General features: G+C 40.5%; 1 pseudogene; it reads right to left on the reverse strand.

Moving 5' to 3' along the window:
- Positions 1–164: 164 nt before the first annotated feature.
- On the reverse strand, positions 165–25,027 carry LOC114039835 (annotated as a pseudogene).
- Positions 25,028–26,171: the final 1,144 nt, after the last annotated feature.

Below are 26,171 nucleotides of genomic sequence, written 5' to 3' on the forward strand. Positions count from 1 at the left end.
TCTCTATTCCTGACTGTCACTGAGGCTGACATAGGTCTTAAGATTTCAAACATGGATATCCTAAGTCCATGGACCTTGTTACAGTGTGACTCGAATCCCTTCAATGACCTACCACAGTCCATCTCCAGAATTACTGCTCAGAATGAGAATACTAGCTCTGCATGTCACACAGCACATGTAGTGGAAAGAAGGGTCTGAGAAATGGGGGATCCTGGTTCTGTTCCAGCCACCAGCACTGAATGACCATATGACTCAAGGCCAGGCCCAGACTTAACACGACCTATTTCCTTAGGGTTGGGACAGAGGAGGCACTCACCAGGTTCTACAGTCACAGCTGTCCCAGGACTAAAGACCAGCTTGTCTGTGTCACCTCATCACCCACCCTCCTCGCACAGTGATAATGGCCAGAGTCCCTGAGGCCCAGGCCCTTAATCTGAAGGAAAATCTGGCTGCTGTTGTCCTCCCTGGAGGAGATGATGCGGCCTTCATTGGTTTCTGCAGATGTATGGTCAATGCTGGACAGCCACCGAGGGGCATGACCAGGGTACCAAAGGTACCAGCCTAATATACTTGTCTTGAATTGGAAGCCAGAGGTTTGGCACTTGAGGCTCAGGGTCAGTCTGCATGGATAGGGACCTCCTCCTAATTCCTTCAGGTAGATCTTATCACCTGCACAAGGAAAAAATGATGGGAGTAGAGTAAGTGGGGGCAATCCAACTATTCTGCCTCCTATGATTGAGGGTCTTGATTCCTTAAACTTCTTAAACCCCATTCTTTCCTGGACACTGCCCCTCCAATTCTAGACCCCTAGTTTAGGACCCATTTCTCTTTAGCCATTTACATGGCTCCTAGCACTTCAGGAAAAGTCAAGCATGATCAGTGGCAAGATTTAGGAAATCCCAGAGGTAAAAGTTGCTCCTGGGTTTGAGGCGTAGGGGTAGGGGTAAAGAAGCTTTCTTGGTCTCCCAGTTTTTTAGAGATCCTTAGGAAAGATCCTTAGGTAAGAAATTCCAGTACCATTGTGTTCACAGAGTTCGACAATTCTTAGGAGGTATTAGGGTAGAGGGCTGAGCACAGAAACTGGTTCACTTAACTAGTTCAGCACAAGATAACTAGAGCTATTAGCCCAGTCCCAGGTTCCTCCCATGACCCTGCCACTGAAGGGCACATCTAGGATCCCAAAGTCACCAGCCTAGTGTACTTGTCCACCAAGGGTCCAACTGAATGTGATTCCCTTGCTCAGTTCCCCCTACCCCTGTACACATGAAGCTGGGAATATGGAAACTTACGTGGAAGCACAGTCATTTCTGTTCCTGGCCCAAAGTCTTCCCACCTATCTCACTGTGACACAGGAAGGAACCTAAACTCTTCATCCTTGAAGGGAGGGTGGGGGAGGAAATCTGGAGGTAGCAGGAAGTGGGGGGGGGAGGGGAAGATCAGTGACAAGGACACGTAGGGTCAGGCTTCTGGGTATCCAAGAAGCTCATGAGGCCCTAGAAAAATGGGGGATCTCCTAGTGGATTCTGACCAAAGGCAAGTCTAATCAAGTCTCAAAAGGTCTTCTAAGATCACCCTCTTGAAAAGACTTCTGGCAAGCCAGACATTTTGAAAGGGTTGGTCTTTGCTATAGATCAGAACAGCTCTCCACTTGATTCCTGGAGCGTCCACATAAGTTCCTATTCTTTACCCCCTACCTGCCCAAGAGTGAGAGATAGAATGCTCCATCCCTGGGACATGATAAAGTAATAATAATTAATAACTAATTATTATATACATTTTTGAAGTTTGCAAAGCACATTAAAAATTTTATCTCATTTCATTCTCAGGACAACTTTAGGAGACAAGTCTATTATTATCCCCATTTTACAGTGAAGTAACTGAGACAGAAGAGGTTAGATTACTTACCCAGGATTGCACAGCTAGTAAGTGTTTGAGGCAGAATTTGAACTCAGGTCTTCCTGACTCCAGGCCCTGCACTCTATCCACTGTACTACCTATTTGACTACTCACATGGGATCACCAATGAAGGATGAGCAATGGAAAGTGAAATACAGAGGGATGCATCCTAGTGTCTGGTTACAGACCAAGTAATAGCCAGGAGCAGGATTTGGGGTCCCTCAAGATCCAACTGTGGGACCGGGCTATGTCTACTCAGCTTGTTGAGCAATTTTTCTGGGATCTTGACAGATATTTAAATTGGTGATTCTCCTTGGTGTTATTTGAGGTAACCAATTCTCTCAGGAAGTTTGGGAATTTTTGAGCTGATAAATTCTCCTGATATGTTTCATGAGACTTGAGCTGATCAATCCTTCTAAGAAGTTGAACCAGACTGAAGGTCCAGACATTTTTATTTCTTCTCTGATATGCCTGGTAGGGTCTATTTCTCAAAGAGATTATGTTGTGGTGGGACCTCAGTGACAGTGATATTTTTTGGTTTAGGGGGAAGGGTAAATGTTGACAAAGACAAGAGAATTGATCAACATGGGATTTCTCAAGTTCTTTTTTTTAGTTAAATTTTTTCAATTAACAAAAATCTATTTTCTTTCACCTTGCCTCCCTCCCATTGAAAAAAACAACATAAAAACAAAACCTCTGTAACAACTATGCATAGTCAAGTAAAATAAATCCCTACATTGGCCATTTACCAAAAAAAATAAAATAAAAAACGTCTCACTCTGAATCCATCAACTGTCTGTTCAAAGGTGAGTGGCATACTTTACCATCAATCTCCTTTGATTGGAATTCTTAAGTTGTTTTGAAGATGTTTGTCTTTGCAATGTTGTTGTTATTGTGCAAATCGTTCTCCCCTTTGGCCTCCTCACTCTGGAAGTTCACTTTACTCATGGCCTTCTCACCTTTTTCACCTTCTTACCTCTGCTCTTGGAGTCCCTTCCTCTGATTGGGCAGGTCCTCCCAAAACTTCCATTTTAAGGAAAGTGTCCAGACCAGCCATATCTTCATTTCTTTCTGGGCTCTACTCCTAACTTTCTCAAATATCTCCACTATCTTCCTGTGCTTCTTCACCCTAGAAGTTCAATCCATCCCTTCCCTCTTCATGAGTGCACATACACACACACACACACACACACACACACACACACACATACACACTTCTCAGCTTCCTTTTATGTGTTGCCTATGTTGTCTTCTCCCATTAGAATATAAGCTCCTTAAGAGGAGGGAATGTCTTTTTGCTTGAATTTATATTCTTAGTACTTTGCAACAGTTCCTGGCACCAAGTAAGTGTTTAAATAAATAAATAATAATTGCTTATTGAGTTGGCTTGTTTACTCTTGGTTCTACTCATTTCACTCTGCCTCAGCTCATATGTCTTCCCCAGATCCTCTGAAACCATTCTTTTCATCATTTCTTGCAGCACAATAGTATTCCATCACATTCATATCCCATCATTCTTTTCAGCATTCTCCAATTGAAGGCCATTCCTTTGCTTTCCAGTTCTGTTAAAAAAAAAAAGAGCTGCTATAAATATTTTTTCACATATGGGCCCTTTACCTTTTTCTTTGTTATTTTTAAAATATAGGCATAGCTATTGTGAGTCAAAAAATATGCACAACTTAGTAACTTTTTGGACATAGTTCTAACTTGCTTTCCATAATCTCTGAACTAATTAATTCATAACTTTACCAACAGTTCATTAGCTTGCCTGTTTTTCCACAACCCCTCTAATATTTGTCATTTTCATTTTTTGGTCATCTTTGCCAATCTGATGTGTGTGGTAGAAACTCAAAATTTCTTTTAATTTACATTTCTCTAATTATTGATTTATCTAATCAGTGATTTGAAGCATTTTTTAAAAATATGGCTATGGACAGCTTGAATTTCATTCTTTGACTCCTTTGAAAATTGTTTGTGTCCCTTTGATCATTTATTATTTGGGGAAATTACTCTTATTCTTATACATTCAATCAGTTCCTTACATGGAAGTTTTTTTAGTGTATTTTTGAGTGTATGGGTGATGTCTTTTGATTCATGCATAAATTGGATTTAAGTGAGGCAGAGTTGCACAGTCGTTAGCCTCATTCTCTCTTCCAGAGTCATCACAGTCCAGTAGTAGGACAGAGTCAAGATGACTGGTGATGGCTTGAGATGCAGTGGATAACCTTGGCATCTTCAATGTCTAACCAAGCTCTAAGTGCTCCACAGTGCCTACTTCAGCTGTCTTCCTGGCCATTGGAACAAATTGCCCTCATCTGCCCATTCCACCAGGGGAAATCTTCACATGCTTGGGATAAATACCCCCCCAACTCACCAAAAGTTTTGAGACCCCTCAGTTACCCTCACTCTAGTTTAGCCTGTTTGCCAAAACAATTTACCAGGGGGTGCTCACTGCACATACTACAGTTTCTTGGAGTCACAGGTGAGAGTTAGGTGGATCAGGTAGACACCAAAGGTGGAAAGCAGGCCTGAAAGGGCTTGGCAGCCCTCACACCAGAGTACTAGTTCTCCCTGAATGCCCCTACACCTCTCATTGCTCATAGACAGTTCTGGGTCATAGATCTAGAGCAGAGAGGAGTACTTGTGATCAGTCAGGAGTTAGGGAGTGTCTAGTGCAAGGAACAGCAAGGAAGTCACTATATCATAGAGTGGGTGGTGGGATCTAAAGTGTAAGAATACTTGAAAGGAAGAATCCACAGTGTAAAGGGTTTTAAAAACCAAACAGAGATTTTATATTTAAACCTGGGGGCAATAGGTAGCCTCTAGAGTTGATTGAATAGAGGAGAAGGAAAAGGTTGGTCAGATCTGGATTTGAAGAAGATCACTTTGACAGTTGAATAGAGGATGTACTGGTATGGGGAGATACTCAAGGCAGAAAGAACAACCAGCTGGCTATTGCAATACTGTAGTCATGACATAGTGAGGTCCTGCACCATAATCAGCCAACAAACATTTATTAAGTGTCTACTATGTGCCAGGCACAGTGCTAAGTACTGGGGATACAAAAAAGACAAATGACGGTCCCTAGCCTTGAGGAGTTCACAATATAATGGAGGAGCTCACAGTATAATACCACTACCAAAGTGATAGCAGTGTCAGAGGAAGAAAAGGGACGTATGTGAGAGATGTTATGAAGGACTTGACAATTAATTAGGTATGGGGGGTAAGAGAGAGTAAGGTCTTGAGGATGGCCCTTGGGTTGGGAATCTGGTGGAACCACCAACAGTAATAGGATAGATAGGAAGAGGAGATGATTTGGGGAGGAAATAATGAGTTCAGCTTTGAGCATGTTGAGTTGAAGATGTCTATGAGACATTCAGTTCAAGAAGTCTAAGAGGTAGTTGGAGATGCAAGACTAGAGATAAGCCAAATGGCTGGGTCTGGTTAAGTCGATTTGAGAATAGGTATAAAGATGATAATTAAATCCATGGGAACTGACAAGATCACCAACAGAAATAATATAGAGGGAAAAGTATCCTCTGGGGATATTTATGATTAGCAGGCATGATTAGCAGGGAGCAGGAGAATCAGGAAAAACTAATGTCCCAAAAAAACCTGTGGGGAAGAGAATATCAAGGAGAAATGGGTCTTTGACAGCATCAAAAGCTACAAAGAGGTCAAGAAAAATGGTGATTGAGAAAACGCTATTAGATTAGCATAATGTGTACCCCACAGGTGTCAGACAGAAATATTTGCGTTCCTGTCCTTGCAATATCTTCAAAGTAAATATCTCTTTGTAAAAGCTAATTAATGTTAATTGGACAAATGGAACTTGGGTGTTAGTCACTGACAACTAATAGTGGGAGTAACACACCAGAATGGGGTCTCAGGCCAATGGCATTAGAAAAAGACACTCCAACCCCTTAAGGTACCCCTAGAAGGCTCATGGGGAGACGTAACTGACCTGACTCTGGGCTAGTAACCACAAAGTATACTCACTACATTCACACGTGTAGTGAGGCTGTCCACTACAGGTAACATGGGGGTATTGTGTGACCCAAAAAGAAGCAGAATAGATATCTTTAGACTCTTCTCCCCCCATGACCCTTTTCCCAGGGAGACTTTATTTCCTGCCAGAAGAGGAAGTTGGAGGTTGGCCACTCTGTTCTCTTAAGAAAGAGAAGGATGCAGGCTAGAATTATATCATCTACTCCTTTAAATATTGTTAGTCTTGGGGACATGGTTATCAGGTTCAAGCTAACTTCTGATCACTTTCATTAATGGCGGAGGGAGGCTCCAATCTTTATATCTAAGGCCTGACTCCCCATCCCACCGAATGCCAGTTCTATAATGAACTCACACTGGAAGTAGTTAAGAAACCCATTTAACCAAGTCCATAGCAAAAACAGAAATTAGAAAAGGTATACAGAAGAAAATATATATTGGATGATATAGAATGAAAGAGCTCTCCCATTGGGAGTGGGGTAACTCAGCTCAACAAGAAAGAAAAACCTAGATCTTATCCAAGGGAAATTAACCAAAGTCTTTCATCAAGCAAACTGGAGATAGGAACATTATGGAGATTGCAAGCTCCATTCAAGTCTGCTTCTTCCAGAGTTTTTTTTTTCCTTTAGCAAACAAATTGGGATTGACATCTTCCATCTTCTTGTATGGCGTTGGAAGCCAGAAGTGCCTCAAGTAACTGCAAAACCTGAAGAATCTGGAGAAACTGAAGAGACTTAAAGAAGAAATTTTGGAACAAAAAGAGAGCAAATCTCTTCTCTGTCCTGATCTCACCTACTCCCCAACTCTTTTACAAGTGTGGGACATTGGTCTCCACCAATGAGGAGAGAGTTCCATGCCAGTGGATTTTGGGACTCAGGTTACACACACAAATACATATATGTATTTGTGTGTGTAACCTGAGTGTACATATATATGCATATATGTATACACATATAAAAAATACATCAATCTATATCTTCTCATAATACACAATTCCAGATTCCATTCTTAGACACTGTTCTTTTAACCATCTGTTCACTTCTCAAATCCTCTTTATCTTCTAAAGAAGCCCACCTTTCATCAACTGTAGTAATGAAAACATCACCCACATCAAAAGTATTCGCTTTATGTTAGTTAGTGGGCTAGGTGGTACAATGGATAGAGCACTGTCCCTGGAGTCAGGAAGACCTGAATTCAAATCTGGCCTCAGACACTTACTAGCTGTGTGACTCTAGGCAAGTCACTTAACCCCTGTTTGCCTCAGTTTCCTCCATTGTAAAATAGGGATAATAATAGTACCTGCTTCCCAAGTTTGTTATGAGGATTAAGTAAAATCATATTTGTTAAGTGCTTAGCACAATACCTAAAACACGGTAGACACTACAGAAATACTAGCTAGTTATTGTGATTAGCAAAACTTTCTGGGTTGCTCCCATTGGTATCAGTTGCCCACAAAAGTCTACAAGCATGTAGATTAGTTGTCAGATTTCACAAGTCTTAGGAGATTCCATATCATAACTGCGATATATGCCCTTGGAGAATAGCAGGCCTCTTTATTGTTTATATCAACTCAACAAATGGCAGGATCAGAATCTTCAAGCAGGAGTCATTGATCTCTACTACTCAAGGATAGCTAGCGTGTCCACCAATTCGGCTTTGTCATAGAGTATGTGATGGGAATACTATACCAATGAATCATAGCATGTCAACCTTTGCAGAGACCTTAGAAGGAATTGAGTTCAATGCATACCTAAACAAGAATTCCCTCTACAACCTACCTGTCCAGTGATCATCCAGGCTTTGCTTAAAGACCACATTCCATGACATCCCATGCCACTTTTGAGTAGTCCTAATTGCTGGGGAACTTTTCCTTACATCAAGCTTAGATGTAAGCGTCTTCACAACTTCAATCTTTTTCTCCTGTGGTAGAGCAGAAAAAGCCTAATCTCTCTTCTATGCAGAAAACTATTCTAGACGGCCCAGTGGATAGAGTACCAGACTTAGAATCAGAATGAACTGAGTCCAAATCTGGATTCAGACATTTACTAGTTGTGTTACTCTGTGCAAGTCACTTAACTGACCTCAGTTTCCTTATCTGTAAAAATCTGATAATAATAGCACTTACCTGCCAGGTTTGTGGTAAGGATCGAATAAGATCATATTTGTAAAGTGCTTGCAAATCTCAAAGTGCTGTATAAATGTTAGCTATTACTATCATTATTATTATTATGTAACAGCCCTTAAAATACTCAAACAGAGCCACCATGTGCAACAAAACCATTCTTGCCCAAGATAAACTCCCCAGTTCTTTCAACCAATCCTCTGATGGCATATCTCAAGGCCCTTCACCATCCTCATTTGCCAGCACTATGACTGGAAATTACATTGTGGACAGATTACAGAAATGGTGTTTAACAGCAAGCTGAGGAGTTTTAGTTTAGTCTTGAGGGCAAAAGGGAGCCATTAAAAGTTTCCAGTCTAGGGAATGGTGTGATGAGAAAGCTTAATCAGCTGGCTTGTACCATATGAAATGAAGGGGGAAGGAGGATGAGACAGTTGAGTAAAGAAAGGCCTCTGCTAAGATGGAGGCTGTACAAATGGAAAGGAAGCAATAAATACTCAGAGAATCATCAAGGATAAATGAAAAGAACTCAGTGTCTGATCGGTATTTACTGATAACCTAATAGATTGCCTGTACCATGAGAACCCTGTGTAATGTGCACAGTCCTTGTGTGAGTGGAGATTCTTTGAATCCAGTTAACTCACATCTGCCCAGCTTCACCTCTGTGTCATGGTTTTTGTAGCATGATCTGTCTGGGATGCACCACCATGTATCCCAGTTACACCCATTATTGATGTTCCAATGAAAACCTCACCCTCCTCAACTCTGTCTGCTCTTTCTTCACTCTCCTCACAATACCACTCACAGAGTTTTGTGGTCCTTTGATGTGGGATCCTTAAGTAGAGTAGAGGAGAGTTCAGAGAGGACACCTGTGTCCCACCTTTAAACTATATAAACTACCCTCCCAGTGATTCAAGCTTCACTTGTTGAGAAGGACCCTTCTCTTATTCTTACACTGAAGTGCTGGTCATCAAAAGTAGTTTTTTTCTTGTCAGTCAGCAGTTTTATAATATGATGGTTCTGAGTATATTAAATCCCTTTGAACTTCACTCCTACTTTCCCTTCTCCCTCTCAAATCTTCAGTCTTTCTCCCCTATCCTTGCTCTTCCCTGCACCTACAAAGATGCTTAGGTTTCCACAACACTGGGTGGGTGGATGGGTAACCTTTTATTTCTCCCTTCTACCCAATACAGTTGCTACTCCACATCTCCTCCCACTTTCCCAACCAAATTAAATTTCTTGAACTAAGCATCATTAGAAATAGCATAGTTAGTAAAATATTGCCATGTCTTGTCAATTCAACTTCCTGAATCTCTTGCACCTACCCTCTTCTCTCTATTCACAATTCTAAAACCCTAGTTCAGGTTTTGAATACCTACCCTCATCATATCTCATCTGAACAATATATTGTAAATAGTCTCCTGATTGGTCTCCCTGTATCTAGTCTCTCTCCTCTCCAATTCATCTTCCACACAGCTGCCAAGGCATTATTCTTAAAATACAGTCCTAACCACATCATTCCCCTACTCAAAAAGAAACTCCAGTAGCTCTCTTTTGCCTATAGGATAAAATACAAACTCCCCTGGCATCTGAAATACTTCATGACCTGACTCCAGCCTACCATTCCATGATAATTTCCCATTACTCTCCTTCCTATATTCTACAGTCCAATCAAACTGACCTGCTTGCTATTCTCCATACACAGCATTCAACTAACCATGTCTGTGATACTAAATAGCTTCTCTGCTATGCCTGCAATACTCCCTCATTACCTCTCCCTCTTAGAATGTCTAGCTTCCTTCAAAGCTCAGTTCAAGTGCCACTTCCTCCAGGAAGCCTATCTTGATTCCCCCTACCCCAACCACTAGTTGCTACTGTCCTCCCTCTGGTTATTACTTTGTATCTACTTTGTATGTATTATGTACAAGAGAACCGAAGGACAAAAGGTCTGGAATATTTTCTCCCACTAAGAAGCCCCAGTTCTGCATTCATGAGGACTGGATTCGGTCCTAGGGAAACCTAGCCAAAACAGGGAAGAGTCTAGCTTTTTCTTGTCTATAGCTCATTACAGCCTAAACCCATGGTAGAACTCTGGGGACAATCATTTACATAAATCTTAGGTTTGGCCCATATCTACAGTCTCTACAAAAGGCATAAACAGGTTTCTTTCTAGAAAAGTATTCAATGTACAAGATAAATCAGATATAGGACAGCTATTTATTTCTTCCACCACAAAAAAATGCTTAAAAGATTTTAAAAAAGATTCATGAGTATGCCTTGACTAAGACATGAAATTAGAGAAGACAGAAAATAGAGAAGATGCAGGAGAAGGTGATTGTGCCTATCAAAGACTACGGAAAGGGCAAGAATGATGAAGAATGGAAATTAAGAAATGATTGGTAACTTTGGAGAGCCTATTTGCAGTTGAATGATGAGGTTTGGTAGCAAGATTACAGAAGGTTGAGAAGTGAATGAGAGCAGAGGAATTAAAGGCAACTAATGTAGATGGTTTTCTCAAGGAGTTTAACCAAGAAAGAGAGTGGGCTGGGGGACAGAAGAGATGGGACAATAGCTAATGGGGATAACTAGATCAAGTAAGCATTTTTAAAGGATAGGAAGACATAGAGACATCAGGGAAGCAGCCAGTCAATAGGAGAGACTGAAGAATAGAGATAAAGTATAAATAATAGTGGGGGTAATCTGCTGGAGAAGATGGGAAACAATGGGATCTAGAATGCATGCAGAGGGGTAAGTCCTGGCAAAAAAGAAGGGTTACTTCTTTGTTAGAGACAGGAGGTGAAGGAGTGAGGGGAAATATGAACAAATGACTGAAATGAGGAGGAGGAGGAGAGAAGCAAAATCTCTTGGCAAATGGCATGGCAGGAGAGTGATTAGGAACAGGACAACAGCCAAGAAGATGCCAGCACTCAGCTGCCCAGAGGGCTTCAGCTATTGTATGTGAGAAACTGTAAAGTGAAAGAGAAACCTATAGCTTTGTGCACTGACTGAAGATTAGGTTAAGTAGCCTGCTGATTGGAGGAGAACTGTAATTTCAGCTATTGCCCTTCAGCATTATCTATATGAGTGAGATGAAACCTTTCAGAGATATTTGTTACTCACTACCGCCCTCTGTAGTCTGAAAGGGAAAAGCAGAGGTAAGAAATAAAGGCTTTGTAACTGCTTTGTTGTATACTGACAGAATAGAATCCGATTGGACAATGTAGCAACCTCTTGAGTGAAGAGATGAATGGGCTTGTCTGTATTGCCTAGAGAACCATCCTGATAAGCTTTTCAGGTCTCTGGCTTAGGGGAACTGCTAGCCAATACAATATTGTAACACTTTCTCAGAGCCCTTTAAGGGTGATTGTGAATTAAAAGAGATTGTCACTAGTTCTTTCTTTAAAAAATATTTTTATTACTGTGCATACCCTTTGATCCAGCAATACCAAAGTCTGTATCCCAAAGAGATTATAAAAATGGAAAAAGGACCCACATGTACAAAAATACTTATATAGCAGCTCTTTTTGTGATAGCAAAAAATTGGAAATTGAGGGGATGCCCATCAATTGAGGAATGACTAAACAAGTTGTGGTATATGCATGTAATGGAATACTATTGTTCCAAAAGAAATTATGAGCAGGCAGACTTCAGAAACACCTGGAAAGACTTACATGAACTGGTGCTGAGTGAAGTGAACAGAACCAAGAGAACATTGTACACAGTAACAGCAACATTGTGTGATGACCAACTTTAATAGACTTAGCTCTTCTCAGCAATGCAATGATCTAAGACAATTCCAAAAGACTAAAGATGGAAAATGCCATCCATATCCAGAGAAACCACTATGGAGTCTGAATGCAGATCAAAGCATATTATTTTCTCTCTTTTTTGTTCATTTGTTTTTTCTCTTGTATGATTTTTCCCTTTGGTTCTGATTCTTCTTTACAACATGACTAATATGAAAATATGTTTAATATGATTGTACATGTATAGCTTATATCAGATTACATACCATCTTGGGGAGGGAGGAGGAAAAGTTTATCCATTCTCTAGGAGGTGATTAGTATTTTTCATCATGAGTCCTTTGGAATTGTCATAGGTCATTGTACTGATCAAAGTAGCTAAGTCACATTTAATTATCATTACAATTTGCTGTTACGGCATACAATGTTCTCCTGGTTCGGTTTACTCTACTTTGCATCAGTTCATATAAGTTTTCCCAGGTTTTTGTGTAACTACCCACCTCATAATTTCTTATAGCACAGAAGTATTCCATCACAATCACATGCCATAACTTGTTCACTCATTCCTCAATTGATGGGCATCTCCTCATTATCCAATTTTTGCCACCACAAAAAGAGCTACTATAAATATTTTTGTACATATAGATCCTTTTCCTTTTCCTTTGATTTCTTTGGGATATATACCTAGTAGCAGCATTGCTGGGTCAAAGGGTAGGCACAATTCTATGGCCCTTTTGGCATAGTTCCAAATTGTTCTCCAGAATGGTTGGATCAGCTCACAATTCCAACAATGCTTTAGTGTATTTATTTTTCCACATGCCCTCCAGCATTTCTTATTTTCCTTTTCTGTCAAGTGATTCTTGTTCTTTATAATTCTGCAACATTCATGTTTGATTTGTGTGTAATTATTTCTGTTTATATTATTTTAGTTAGTAAGTGTCTTATTTTCTCGACTCCCTTTCATTCTGCATCAGTTCATGTAGATTTTCCATGCTTCTCTGTATTTATTACATTCATCATTTCTTATAGCACAGTCATGTTCTATTACATGCTGGTACCACAATTTATTGAACCTTTCCCCAAGATGATGGATCTCTACTTTGTTTCCAATTTTTTGCTATCACAAAAAAAATGTTGCCATAAATATTTCAGTGTATATGAGGACTTCCTTTTTATCAGTGGCCTCATTGGTGGTATAAATTTAGTAATGAAATCTCTGTGTCAAAGGGTATGAACATTTTAGTCACTTTATTTTTATAATTCCTTTTTTTTGGTGAGACAATCAGGATTAAGTGACTTGCCCAGGGTTACACAGCTAGTAAGTGTCAAGTTACTCTTCTTTTCAGTGACCCTGGTCTTTTGGCTGTTCCACAAACAAGATACTCTATATCACAGCTCTAGGCATTTTCTCAAGCTGTCCTCTATTCCTGGAACACTCTCCAACCTCCACTCCAACTACTGGCCTCCCTGGATTCCTTTAATTTCCAACTAAAATTCTGCCTTCTATAGGAAGCCTTTCCTAACCCCTCTTAATTCCAGTGTTTTACCTTGTTTAATAATTTCCTATTTATTCTGTATATAGCTTGATTTGTATGTATTTGTTTGCATGTTGTCCTCCTTGTAGATTGTAAGCTTCTTGAGAGCAGGGACTATCTTTTCCTTCTTTTTATATCCCCAGTGCTTAGCACATTGCTTACCAGATAGTAAGTATTAATAAATGTTTATTGATTGAAATTGTTTGTTGATTGATATGCAATATCTTGATTATTTAGCTTGAATACCAAACCCCCAAACCTTTATCAGAAAAATCTGATAAAAACATTTTCCCCCATTTGACCACTTCCCTTCTTGTACTAGGTGTATTAATTTTACTTGTGCAGAAGTCTTTCATTTTCACGTAATCAGTTATTTATTTTGTCCTTTGTAATTGCTTCTACCTTTTGCTTGGTTAAGAATATATCTCCTACCCATAGGTTGGAGAGGTATATACTCTGCATCTCTTCTAATTTTTTAATAGTATAATCTTTAATGTTAAATTAATATATTGTTAATGCTTATTTCTCTTCATAGTCCTATTTGGGGTTTTCTTGGCAAAGATACTGATGTGTTTTGCAATTTCCTTCTCTATCTCATTTTACAGATGAGGAAATTGAGGCAAACAGGGTTAAGTGACTTACCCAGGGAAACACTGCTAGTAAGGGTCTAAGGCCAGATTTGAACTCAGGTCCTCCTGACTCCAGGGCCAGTGCTCTATGAAATACACCACCTAGCTGCCCTCTAGCTGGATATATGGCCTTAATTTTGAAGTACATACTACAAAATAATAATATGGACATATTATCATATTATTTTGTATATTATATATTAGTTACATGTAATAAGCATGTATTTAAATACCATCTGTAGCTAATAATTCTCAAATCTACCTATTCTGTCCCAAACTCAATGCTAACCTCCAATCTCGCATCTCTTACTGCCTTTCAGACATCTCAAACTGGATGTCTAAAAGACAATTTGAACTCAATATGTCCAAAACAGAACTCATTGTTTTCTCTCCTGACCCCTCCCACCTCCTCCCATCTCTATTACTGTAGAGAGAATCACCATCCTTCCAATTCCCCAGTCTTACAACCTAGGAGTTAGCCTCAGCTCTTCACTATCCTTCTAGTCCCCTATCTGATCTGTTGCCAAGGTCTGTCAATTTCACCTTTGCAATATCTCTTGAATACTCCCCTTTCTCTCCTCTGACACTGCCACCACTTTGGTACAGGCCTGTATAGCCTCACACCTGGACTATTGCAATAACTGCTGGTGGGTCTACTTGCCTCAAGTCTCCCCCCACTCTGCTTCATCCTTCATTCACCCACTAAAGTGAGTTTCCTAAAGCACAAGTCCTATCATGTTATGACCCTACTCAATAAACTCCAGAGGCTCCCTATCATCCCCACAAGCAAATATAAAATACTATGTTTGGCATTCAAAGCCCTTCATAATCTAGTCCCCTCCTACCACTCCACTTCCTCTATTCTTTAATCCAGTGACAATGGCTTCCTGGCTGTTCTATGAACAAGACCCCCTGTCTCCCAGTTCTGGGCATTATCTCTAGCTAATCCCCCATGCCTGGAATGATCTCCCTTCTCTGTTCTGACTACTGACCTCCCGGGATTCAAGTCCCACCTAAAATCCCATCTTTTACTGGAAGCCTTCCCTGTCCCCATCCTTAATTCTATTGCCTTCTTTTTGCAAAATATTTCCTATTTATCCTGCATATAATTTGATTTGTATATATTTGTTTGTATGTTATATTATAAGCTTCTTGAGGTCCAAGACTGTTTTTGGCCTCTTTATGTATCTCCAGCACTTAGCACAGTGCCTAGCACATAGTAGGTGCTTAACAAATGTTTATTGATTGAATGAGTGATTTATTGGTACTTCTGAATATCAGTTGCCACCAGAAGATCTGATTTCCCTTCTCCTGATATGAAATCTCTCAGCATCAAATCTCTGTAGATCATAACTATTGTAAGGTCTCCATCTCCCTTCATAGAATATCTCTTTTCTCCCATAGGAGCATTCATCAGTGGTATCCCCTCCCACCACTGAACCAAGGTTTTCAACGTTGTTTCCTTCTTCGTCAATTCCTCCTTTTGTCTCCTCCCCCATTCACCTGTAGGCTCTCTTCTTCTTGAGAGACTAGAGGAATTATATTCCCTTCATTATTAGCCTTTATTATTTATTAGGGTACAATGCATATTTTCCTGTATCTTCTTCCTCCCCTGCCCCTTTTATATACACTCCCATTCTGTAATTTAGTCCCACAAAAAACACACTGATTAATCTATAGGAAGGATGATGTGAGGTTTAGTTACAAGTCTGTTTCTCCACCATCAGTTCCATTTGCTTTCTGCTTTAACACTTGTTTCCCTGTGTACATTTTAAAAGAAATTTCAATGGTCTCTTTGTTCTTTTTTGTTGTTGTTATTAGTTGGTATATTTATAAATCATTCTTGTGTTTCTATTATTTGGGGTGTTTGAAAAGAAAAAAAAATTTCAGGTCCTTTTTTCTTCCTGGAAATGTTTCAAATGCTTCTTTTTGTTGAATGCCAATCTTTTTCTTTTCATTTATGGTTAAACTTAAATTTGCAAAGTAGGTCACCTTGGGGTGCATTCTGAGTCCTATTGCTCTTCAGAATACATTATTCCATTCCCTTCTGCAGCTTCTAGTGGGTGATGAACAGTATTATATTACTTTAATTTTCTTTCCTTTATATTTGAAGGTCTTTCTTCTAGTCATTGAAAAATTTGTCGCTTGTCAGTTGAATTATAAAATTTATGTGTCTTGCAGTTTGGACCACGGGGGTTTTGTTTAGTTTTTTGTTTTTTTTTTTCATGAAGGAAATATGTGGATTCTTTCACTTGGCACCTTATGTTCTATGGAAGCGAGGTGGTGCAGTGGATAGAGTTCTGGGCCTAGAATTAGGAAAACCTGAGTTCAAATCCTGCTTAGATACTTACTACCTGTATGACCCAAGGCAAGATGCTTAACCTCTGTCTGTCTCAATTTCTTCAACTGTAAAATGGAGATAATAATAGCACCTATCTCTCAGCATTGTTGTGAGGATCAAATAAGATATTTGTAAGTGCTTAACACAGTGTAAATGCTTGCTTCCTTTCTTTACAGAGAAGATCTGAGCAGTTTTCTTTTATCATTTTTCACATTTTAGTGTTTAAATTTTTTGTCATGTTCTTTTGGCAGCTCTATAATCATTGATCTTTAAATTGTCTCTACACATGCAATCTTTGAGAATAATGTTTTACTTGTGTGGAAATTATGCTTTCTCTTCACGTTATTGCTTTTTTGCTTCTCTTTTTCCAGTTCGTCCTTCATTTCCTTGTATTTCTGTTTCTATTCAGTCATTCTCTCTTTTGTTTCTTTGGTTAGACTTGCCACTGTGGATTCAAGTTTTTCTATTCTGCCAATTATTTCTGCTGTGCAGGCCATAAATTCTGCATTCACAGTTCTTATTTCTTTTCTGAACCATTCAGGAACATCCTACTATGTTTCCATGCTCTTTTGGGAATGTATAAGGTTCTCTGTCTCGTCAGATATTGATTCATTTTCCTTTGTCTTTCAACATTTATTCATAGATGACTGAACTCTTTTACTTGATCTGGAGTCCATTTTCCCTTTCGGTATTAATATCTTCTCTGTTGGTTTATCTGCTTATGCATAAGGTCTTCAATTGAATTTTCCTTGAGATCTTTGATAATTTCAGTCTTTTCTACTTTTATTCTCTTACTGCTCACTTTCTGACTTCATCCCCTGAGATTGCAGTTTCCTTGGAGACTGGATCTCAAAGTGTCTCAGACCCCTCCCACGTTGGGCCATTCATGCTTTACTAGCCTTGGTCTGTGCCCCAAATAACACAGAACCGGCTCCAGCCAGATGTTGGGCTTTTCCCCTAAAGCTCAGTAGAATGCCACACAGCCATACGTATATGACCTACCCTATTCCCTTCGTTCCTCCATTTTCTGGCCTAGTTCAGTTACAGTATAAAATGCTACCACATTGTTACTGCATTCCAAACAAATTTCTGCAGTTACTGTATACAACTGAGTTCTGTCATAAGAGAGTGAATTGCCTTGTGCAGCCTCTCTTTCCAAGATCATGATGAGTAGTGAGGGAGGGGGTACTGAGTGAGCCCAATATGGGATAGGTTAAAGAGCTCAGACAACCTTTGGCAAGTCACTTCTTTAGTTTGAGATCCCATCTCTAATAATTCATTTTTAGACCCTCTTATCCTTGACCATAGAATTCTGAGTATCTTGGATGAAGAGCAAGGGAAACTTCTTCCTAATTTATGGAATGTCACCTTCCTCTAAGATAAAGGGGATTCAATTCCCTGAGCTCTTCACACTTTTGCACTGGTCTTTTTCCATAGCTGTTAACCTTTTTAGTCCCTTTGAAAGGTGAGGCCCTGGAACAATTTGCTTATTGATTTCATTCTGTCCCTATTGTCAAATATAATGAAACATAGCACCCCCACTCCCAAGAGCTAACACTTTTATAGCACTTTGAGGTTGGGAAAGCATTTCACAAATATTATCTCATTTGAGCCTCACAACAAAACTGGGAAGTAAGTGCTATTATTATATTATTTTTACATATAAGGAAATTGAAGTAAACAGGTTAAATGACTAGCCCAGGGTCACATGGCGAGTAATTGTGTGAAGCCAATTTTGAACTCGGGTCTTCCTCACTCTAAGTCAACTGCTCTCTCCACTGTACCACCTAACTGTGCCAATACACATATCCGAGGGAGCTCAGTTCACATCCAGATGCAGACCTCATCCAGAACACTTTGTTTTTATAATCCACGGCCCATTACTAAAACTCTGGGATCCAGGGCCCCTCTGGGAAGGGTGGGCATCCTTGCTTTATTTCCATATTTATTAGAAAAAGTTCTAGTTTATCTCCATTGTGTATGATGCTTGCTTTTGGTTTTAGTTATATACTTTTTATGATATTAAAAAGGTCTCCTCTATGTCTATACTAATAAAACTAGGGTTTTATTATAAATGAGTGTTGTACTTTGTCAAATGTTTTTCTTGTTTCTATTGAGATAATCATACGGTTTTGGATTTTTTAATGCAATTTATTGTTTTTGTTGTTTTCTTAATGTTGAACTATCCTTACATCCTTGGTATAAATCTAGCTTGGTCATAATGAAGATACAGAGGAATATGATGTACTGTAATCAAACCAATGCTCAAAATGAAGGGGAAACAACTCCTATAGTATCTCAGAAAGAAAAGAGGCTACTGGAGAATGAGTGAAATGGCAAAAGGAGGAATTGAATCAGGGTAGGAGAAAAAAATGTGAAAATCTCAATTTATTGGTGAGGAGGGTCCTGCTGAAGAACAATTCCATGGTGGGAGAAAGATACATTCTATAATCAGAGATGGAGAGCTGCTAGTGCCCTCCCTGTACTCCCTGGGAAATTACTTTGAACTTAGATAGAATGGAAGTAAGAATACCTGAGGAATGACTTTTATAACAATCCAGGTGGGTGGTAATACCAGAGCGTGAGCTCCCTGAGAACAGGGACTTTTTTTTTTTTTTGCCTTTCTTTCCACAGTGCTTAGTATAGTATCTGGCAAACAGTAAGTTTTTAATAAATGCTTGTCAATCACTCCCAAGGAAGCTTAATCTAGCATTGGTGTCAAGGCTGGATTGGACCGATGAGAGAATGCAGACAGGACCTAGTAGGAGGTTATTAGAATAATCTAGGCAGATACTAATTGATTGTGATAGTAAGGTGGAGGAAGTAGGAATAAAGAGGAGGGAGTGACTAATATCCTAGAGGCAGAAACACGGAAAATGTCACTAAATAGGAGCCTCTTAAACACCTCCAGTCTTTGCTTTAAGACGTCCAGGGGTAAGGGACTCATTCCCTTGCAAGACATCCCATTTCACTTTGAAACAACTCTAATAGTTTAAAAAGTTCTTCCTTACATGAAGCCCAAACCTGCCTGTCTCAAACTTCCCCTCATCACTACCAGTTCTGCCTTCTAGGCCAAGCTTTAGAACAAAGTCTAATTTCTCTCCCCTGTGCCAGTCCTTCAAATACTTAAGGGTTTTCTTCTCCTTGGGTGGTCAAATCCCAGCTTTGTTCAAGCACATAGGCAGAGAAAGAACTAGGATTCCTCTGGTTAGCTACCCTCAGTTGTACCTAATAATGGCCATTTAAGCTCAGTAGGGGAACCACCATAGCCAGGACTTGCTTCAAGGTTATTTCTAAGCAAGATTGCTGTTTGGGTCAAATGTTCTCAGACCAGGGATGATGAGCCTATGGTCAAGAAAGTCCCATCAACCCTGTGACCTGGGTCAAAAGGGAAAGAAAGTGCCTAGTGTGTGTCTGAGTGGGAATGAAGTATAGCTATGCTCCCCATACATCCTCTCCTCATCCCCTCCAACAGACTGACTGGTTTCTGCCCCAGGTGTTCCTGAGGTTTCATCACTGTGAGTTTCAACTTAGTCTACACAGTGATACATGGCATACCTTAAACCCCAGGTGTGGCAAGGTCTGTGGAAGGTGTTCAAAGCTGGTACACAGGGCCCTGAAGTTTATGGAGAAGTGCTTATAGCAGAGTGAATCTCAAAGAAGAGAGGTCACTGATTAATGGTAGTAGAGGGAGAGCCTGGGACTGGCAATGGGAAGCAAGGGCTATTCCAAGTCCCCATCTCAACTAGTGAGTCTATGAAATGAGTCAAAGTGCAGCCAGAGCTGGAAACAGGGAAGTTATGTCATTAGGAGGGAGCTAGATCTCAGTGAATGCAACAAGATGGAAAGAGTGAAAAAGAAAAAGGTTTCAGATGAAGGCAAGTTGTTATCAATGGAGCAGCCATTCCAGAGAGCACAGTAGAAGGGGTGGGTAGCTTTAGAGTAGAATGTTGGGGAGATTTGGTTGAGGAGATGAGAACAAGGGAGGATAAATAGGGGACAAACAACAGGTTTGAACAACAGCAACTAAGGGTTTAGAATCACTGGGATAGGGAATGTGATAACAGCAGTGGAAGTTTTTTAATCAACAGAAAGAATTCAGGTTGGCTATCATCATCCCAACAGATTCTGTCTCAGGGTGGAGTTCTCCCAGGGTATCGAACAGCAGTATGTAGCTGAAAAGCCAAGAAATTGAGAGTGGTAAGGAGTATAATGGAATGGTTAACCCAAGAAGAGTAGAATTTTTTTTAAGTAGGCATCAAGTGAGCCTAGTGCAGCCAGATGTCAAATTATATGATAAAGGAGTATGGCATCCTGGGTGGAATATTCCCCAAACTTACATTCCCATTCACAGGTTAAAAGGGAGCTACTATTTTGGGTTCTATTTTGGGTTTGAGCCACCCTGTAGGGTCATTCTCCTACTATTGTAGCTCATGAGCTGCAAGCTATGTGTATCCTGTTAGTAATCAATCAATCAACATTTTTGTAACAATACTTATTTACTAAGCACTTATGTACCAGCACTGTGCAAAGCACTAGGGCCACAAAGAAAGGCAAAAACACTAGTCCCTGCCCTCAAAGAGCTCACATTCTATTGGAGGAAAAAAACATACAAATAACTATGTACACATGGTTTATATTCAGAATAAAAGAAAGATAATCTAAGAGGGAAAGCATAAGCAGCTGGGGAGGGGAGTGAAGAGATCAGAAAAGGCCTGTTATAGGAGGTAGGACTTGCATTTGAGCTAAATCTTGAAGAGGGCCATGAAAGCCAGGAAGAAGAGAGAATTTTATACACAGACAACCTGTGAAAAGGCCTGGAATCAAGAGATGGAGTGTCATGTTTGAGGAACAGCAAGCATACTGGCATAGCTAGATCATAGAGTCCTTGAAGGAGAGTCAAGTGTAAGAAAACTAAAAAGATAGGAAGAGGTCAGGCTGTGAAGGACTTTAAATGCCAGTCAGAACTAAGTTCAAATAAAGCCTCAGACACATACTAGCTGGATGACCCTTGGCAAGTCATTTGACCTCTGTCTGCCTCAGTTTCCTCACTTGTAAAATGGGGATAATAATAGCACCTACCTCACAAGGTTTCTGTAAAGATCAAATAAGATAATATTTGTAAAGTACTTAACACAGTGCCTGGCACATAGTAGGCATTTAATAAATACTTGTTCCCTTCCTCCTGAATTGAGGAGTAGATATATCTTTTTTACACAATAAAACATCATTACGTGTGATTATATTATATTACTTATTCAGCTGAAATGGGAAAATAATCACATTCTGATCCCTTACAACAGAATCCCAGATGTTCAGTGTTAGAAGCTACTCTAGTGACCATCCAATCCATAACTAAAAAAGAATCCCCTCTACAATCCACCTGATACATGGTCATAAAGTCTTGCCTAAAGACCTTCCCCTACCTTCCAACGTAGTCCATTCCATTTTGAATGGGGCAAATATTATGATGTTCTTCCTCTTTCAGCTACCAGAAAGAGTGCTACCAGGAATGTTTTGTTTTGTATAAGATCTTTCTTTTTGTCATAGACTTCCTTGGGGTACATGGCTATTAGTGAGACAGCTGTGTCAAAGCATATGTACAGTTCAATGTCTTTTTTCATGTACTCCAATTACATGGCCTTAAAACAAGCTGACAGAGCAATTAAAATTCCCACTGAGGGACCTTCTACCACACATCAAAAAGGTATAGCTTAGATGTTCTGTGAAGTTTGGATTCAGTCAAAGGGCTACACTTGAGGACCTAGAAAGCCACATGTGGCCTTGAGGCCACAGGTTCCCCACCCCTGAGTTAGAATTTCACCCACATCATTAAAAAGGATTCAAAGACTCCTTGAAAATGATACCAGAGACCTACACAGATGGTACACAGCTTCTACAGATAATGAGTACATACAGAGAGTATGTAGGCACTACTGCAAATACACAGACTCCTTAGAGTGGTTGTATAAGCTCAGGAACACAATGCTCAGGTTCTAACAGAAACGTATATGTACTCTTCAGTCCAGTGATTCTGGTCTCCTTGGTGCTCTATGAATGAGACACTCCATCTCTTGACTCCAAGCATTTTCTCTGGCTATTCCCCATGTCTGGAAAGATGTCCCTCCTCATTTCCACCTGCTAGTTTCCCTGACAGGAAGCCTTTCCCAATCCCTCTTAATTCTAGTGCCTTCCCTCTTTTATTTCCTATTTATCCTGTATATAGCTTGTTTCTGTATATTGTCACTGCCATTAGACTGTGAACTCCTTAACAGTAGGGTATTTTGCCTCTTTTTATATCTCCAGTACTTAGCACTGTGCCTGGAATATAGTGGGTACTGAATAAATTAATTGACTGATAAACTCCTTCCCTGGATGGATACTATAGCCATACTTATAGTAAAACTTTAGCATGCCATCTCAACATTTTTAATGCCTATATATATATGTAATATATATATATGTAATATATATATGAGTGTGTGTATGCATATGTGTGTATGTGTATGTATATATATATATAGAGAGAGAGAGAGAGAGGGAACTGCACAGCCAATCTTTCAGTCTCTCAGTTGCCTTTTATTGAACCTCACACCTTCCCTTGCTCTTCCTTTCCCCAATCTACGCCTATTACACTTTCACATCTCTGATTCATCAGGACTTACAAGGTCAATGAGGTGACCTGACTATTGGTAACCACCTTGTGCTCTTAATTGGAATTCTGGGATGTTTCCTCCCTAGGAGCTTTTGGATAACCAACACTTTTCCCGGAAGAATGTGACCATCCTTAGGCTCTGTACATTCTCTGTTCTGGTTGAAGGGCTATAGGATAGAGGTATCCTTCCTGAAAGCTAGTGGTCAGGGGGAAGTTGAGGGTCAAGCCCTCTAGGTGTAGTTATTCAGATCACCATAGCTCTATTCTGTGACTTACTCTTATTAATACAGTATATACCTTTCAAAAACTAGTCAGCTACCTAGAAGCATGCTTGATTTCTGGGCACCATTATTACTAGGACAATAAGTATGTGAGATTTCTCATGGTTCCTTGAAAGGGGATCTGTAGTGTCCTCTAAGACCCCCTGTATTAACACTTACAGAGAAGTGCTTAATTCATCCCAGACCAAGAGAATTTAAGACTGTCTTCAGTATCTTAAAGTTTTGCATGCAAATTCTCTTTAAAATTGACACTTGCAAATGATTATGCTGGAATTCATAGCCAGTTCATGTTACAAGTCCAAAGAGATGTATTACAAAGTTGCCCTCCTGGTTCACTGGCTTCCCATTGTTTGTTGTTGTTGTTAAGTCATGTCCAACTCTTCATGACCCCATTTGGGGTTTTCTTGGCAAAGATACTGGAATGATTTTCCATTTCCTTCTCCAACTCATTTTACAAATGAGGAACTGAGGCAAACAGGGTTAAGTGACTTACCCAGAGACACACAGCCTATAAGTGTCTGAGGCCAGATTTGAACTCAGGAAAATGAGCCTTCCTGACTTCAGGCCCAATGCTCTATCCACTCTACCACCTTCCTAGCCCCTCATATATGCCAACTACAGTAGATTCTTCAGAAACAAGGGGCCTGTCACTGATTCAGCGCATTCTGAAAAGGATTTGTAGGTATGTGGAAAAGCCAAAGTCAGCTTAGTCAAGACTATCCAACCTGGCACTCACCCCGAGGTTGGTAGATGAGGGGGGCATCAAATAAGAACAAGGCAAGTGGCTAGAGCCACTAGAGGTGTGGAAAGGTAATGAAGGCTGGGAGAGAATCTCTTTTTTCTACTTGAAAGACAAATAAACACAGCTTGTCTCTGCCCCAGTCTATAAGTACACACACACACACACACACACACACACACTCAGAGGCACATTAGCAGGGTTGCTAGTAAGAGGCTTCCCATGCCTGGGTTCAAAGGGGAGGCAGTAGCTGTGCTCACAGCTCCAGTCCTGGTCCTGTCTCCGAGAGTATAGGTTTTGTGTCAGGGCCTGAGCCTGGGCCTCAACACGGTGAGTCTTGCAAAGTAGTAAATGCCTGAGTCCTCCTTCCGCAGATGGCACAGAGTCAGCGAGACTCTACTGGCATCATTGTTCCTGGAAATGAAGGCTCTATCCTGAATGTCCTTCCTGTATTCCTGTTTGTCACCTGTCCCAGCAGTGATACTGGCCACAAACTCCTTGGAGCTTCCAGGTGGGCTCCAGTGCCAGGAAAAGGAAAACTCCTTAAAGCGGAGCCCTGAGGCTGTACAGGTCAGGGTCAAGTTCTGGCTCTCATAGATCAGTTTGCCTCCTATCTCCACCAGCTGCACCTGGGCCCAGGATCCTGCAGAGGACACAAGGAAGAAGAAGGTCAACCCCACATTGAGCCCTCTGGAAAGAAAAGCAGAAGGACCAGGATAGCGATAACTGAAAGCTAATGAAAGGCTGAGTCTCACACCCAGGCTACTCAGGAGAAAAGCCCAAGTGACTGGGGGCAAGGAGACTCTCAGTCACATACCCAGGCCATTGAAGAAGGAAGAATGGGGAACAGAGTGAAACAGAAATATCTGGAAGCTAATTGGAGGCATAGATCCACTCACAAGTCCAGGAAGAGGGTAGGAAGAGGATGAGGACAGAAATACCTGAGAGATTATGGAAGAGTAGTCCCAAAAGGTAGGCCTTGGAAAGAGTATTAGGTCTCCCGGTAAACATTTTGCAGACAATAGTAAGTGTGGAACAAATTTCAAGGGGCGAAGTTAGATCCAGGCAGCTGTGATCCAGGGTTGATTGTCTGCATGGATGTAACAGAGCAGTCTTTAAAAAGGCAGCTGAGAGCAGTAGTATCAGCAGTCCATCCCCCACATGGGGGTGGGGAGGACAGGGTGGAGCATGAGAGGAAGACAGAAGTGAGTGTGAAGAGAAGGACCTGCCCCAGCATAACTATGACCGTGTCGCTGACTCCCAGCCCCAGTGGTATTTGAATAACCTCCTTCAGTTGCCATTATAGAGCCTGGAGTGTCTTTCCTATGGTTTGAGGATGAGCAAGGCACAGGCCAACATCCATAAGTGTGCTGAGCAGGTATGTCTGGAGATTCTACCTAAACTTAATTTACAACCTTAGTGCCATGCCAATTAAACTAGGAAAGTGGCATTTTAGACAACTAGACAAAATAAAAATGAAATTCATCTGGAGGAACAAAAGGTCAAGAATCCCAAAGGGAAATAGCGACACAAAACAGGTACAAAGCAGTCCTACTAGGACCATTGAACAAATCATCTATATATTCAATGGTTTTTTAATACAGCCAATTACACTGGCCTTAAAACAGTGTTAATTTCTTTGCTAGTGGCAAAAAAAAAAAAATCTGTCAAACAGAACACTGAAGAATTGGTACCAATGCAGAACAGAGAAACTAAATATTTTGTATTTTTCACATGCCCTTCCCTCTCTCTCTCTCTCTCTCTCTCTCTACCTCTCTCTCTCTTTCTCTCTTTCTGTCTCTATCTCTCTCTCTGTGTCCCTCTGACTCTGTCTTTCTATGTCTCTCTGTATCTGTGTGTCTCTATCTCTGTGTCTGTCTCTGTCTCTATCTCTCTCTGTTTCTGTCCCTCTAACTCTGTGTGTATGTGTCTCTCTGTCTCTGTGTGTCTCTCTCTCTATCTCTGTTCTCTGTATCCCTGTGTCTCTGTGTCCCTGTCTCTCTCTCTCTGTGTCTCTCTCTGTGTGTCTCTCTGTCACTCTGTCTCTGTCTCTCTATGTCTCTGTGTCTCTGTGTGTATCTCTGTGTCTCTGTCTCTATCTCTTTCTGTCTCTCTAACTCTGCGTATATGTGTCTCTCTGTGTCTCTGTGTCTCTGTGTCCCTGTTTCTCTTTCTCTTTCTCTCTCTCTCTCTCTCTCTCTCTCTCTCTCTCTCTCTCTCTCTCT

The sequence above is a fragment of the Vombatus ursinus genome, unplaced genomic scaffold (genome assembly GCF_900497805.2).
Source record: "Vombatus ursinus unplaced genomic scaffold, bare-nosed wombat genome assembly UNPS02012319.1, whole genome shotgun sequence".
NCBI classification, from domain to species: Eukaryota; Metazoa; Chordata; class Mammalia; order Diprotodontia; family Vombatidae; genus Vombatus; species Vombatus ursinus.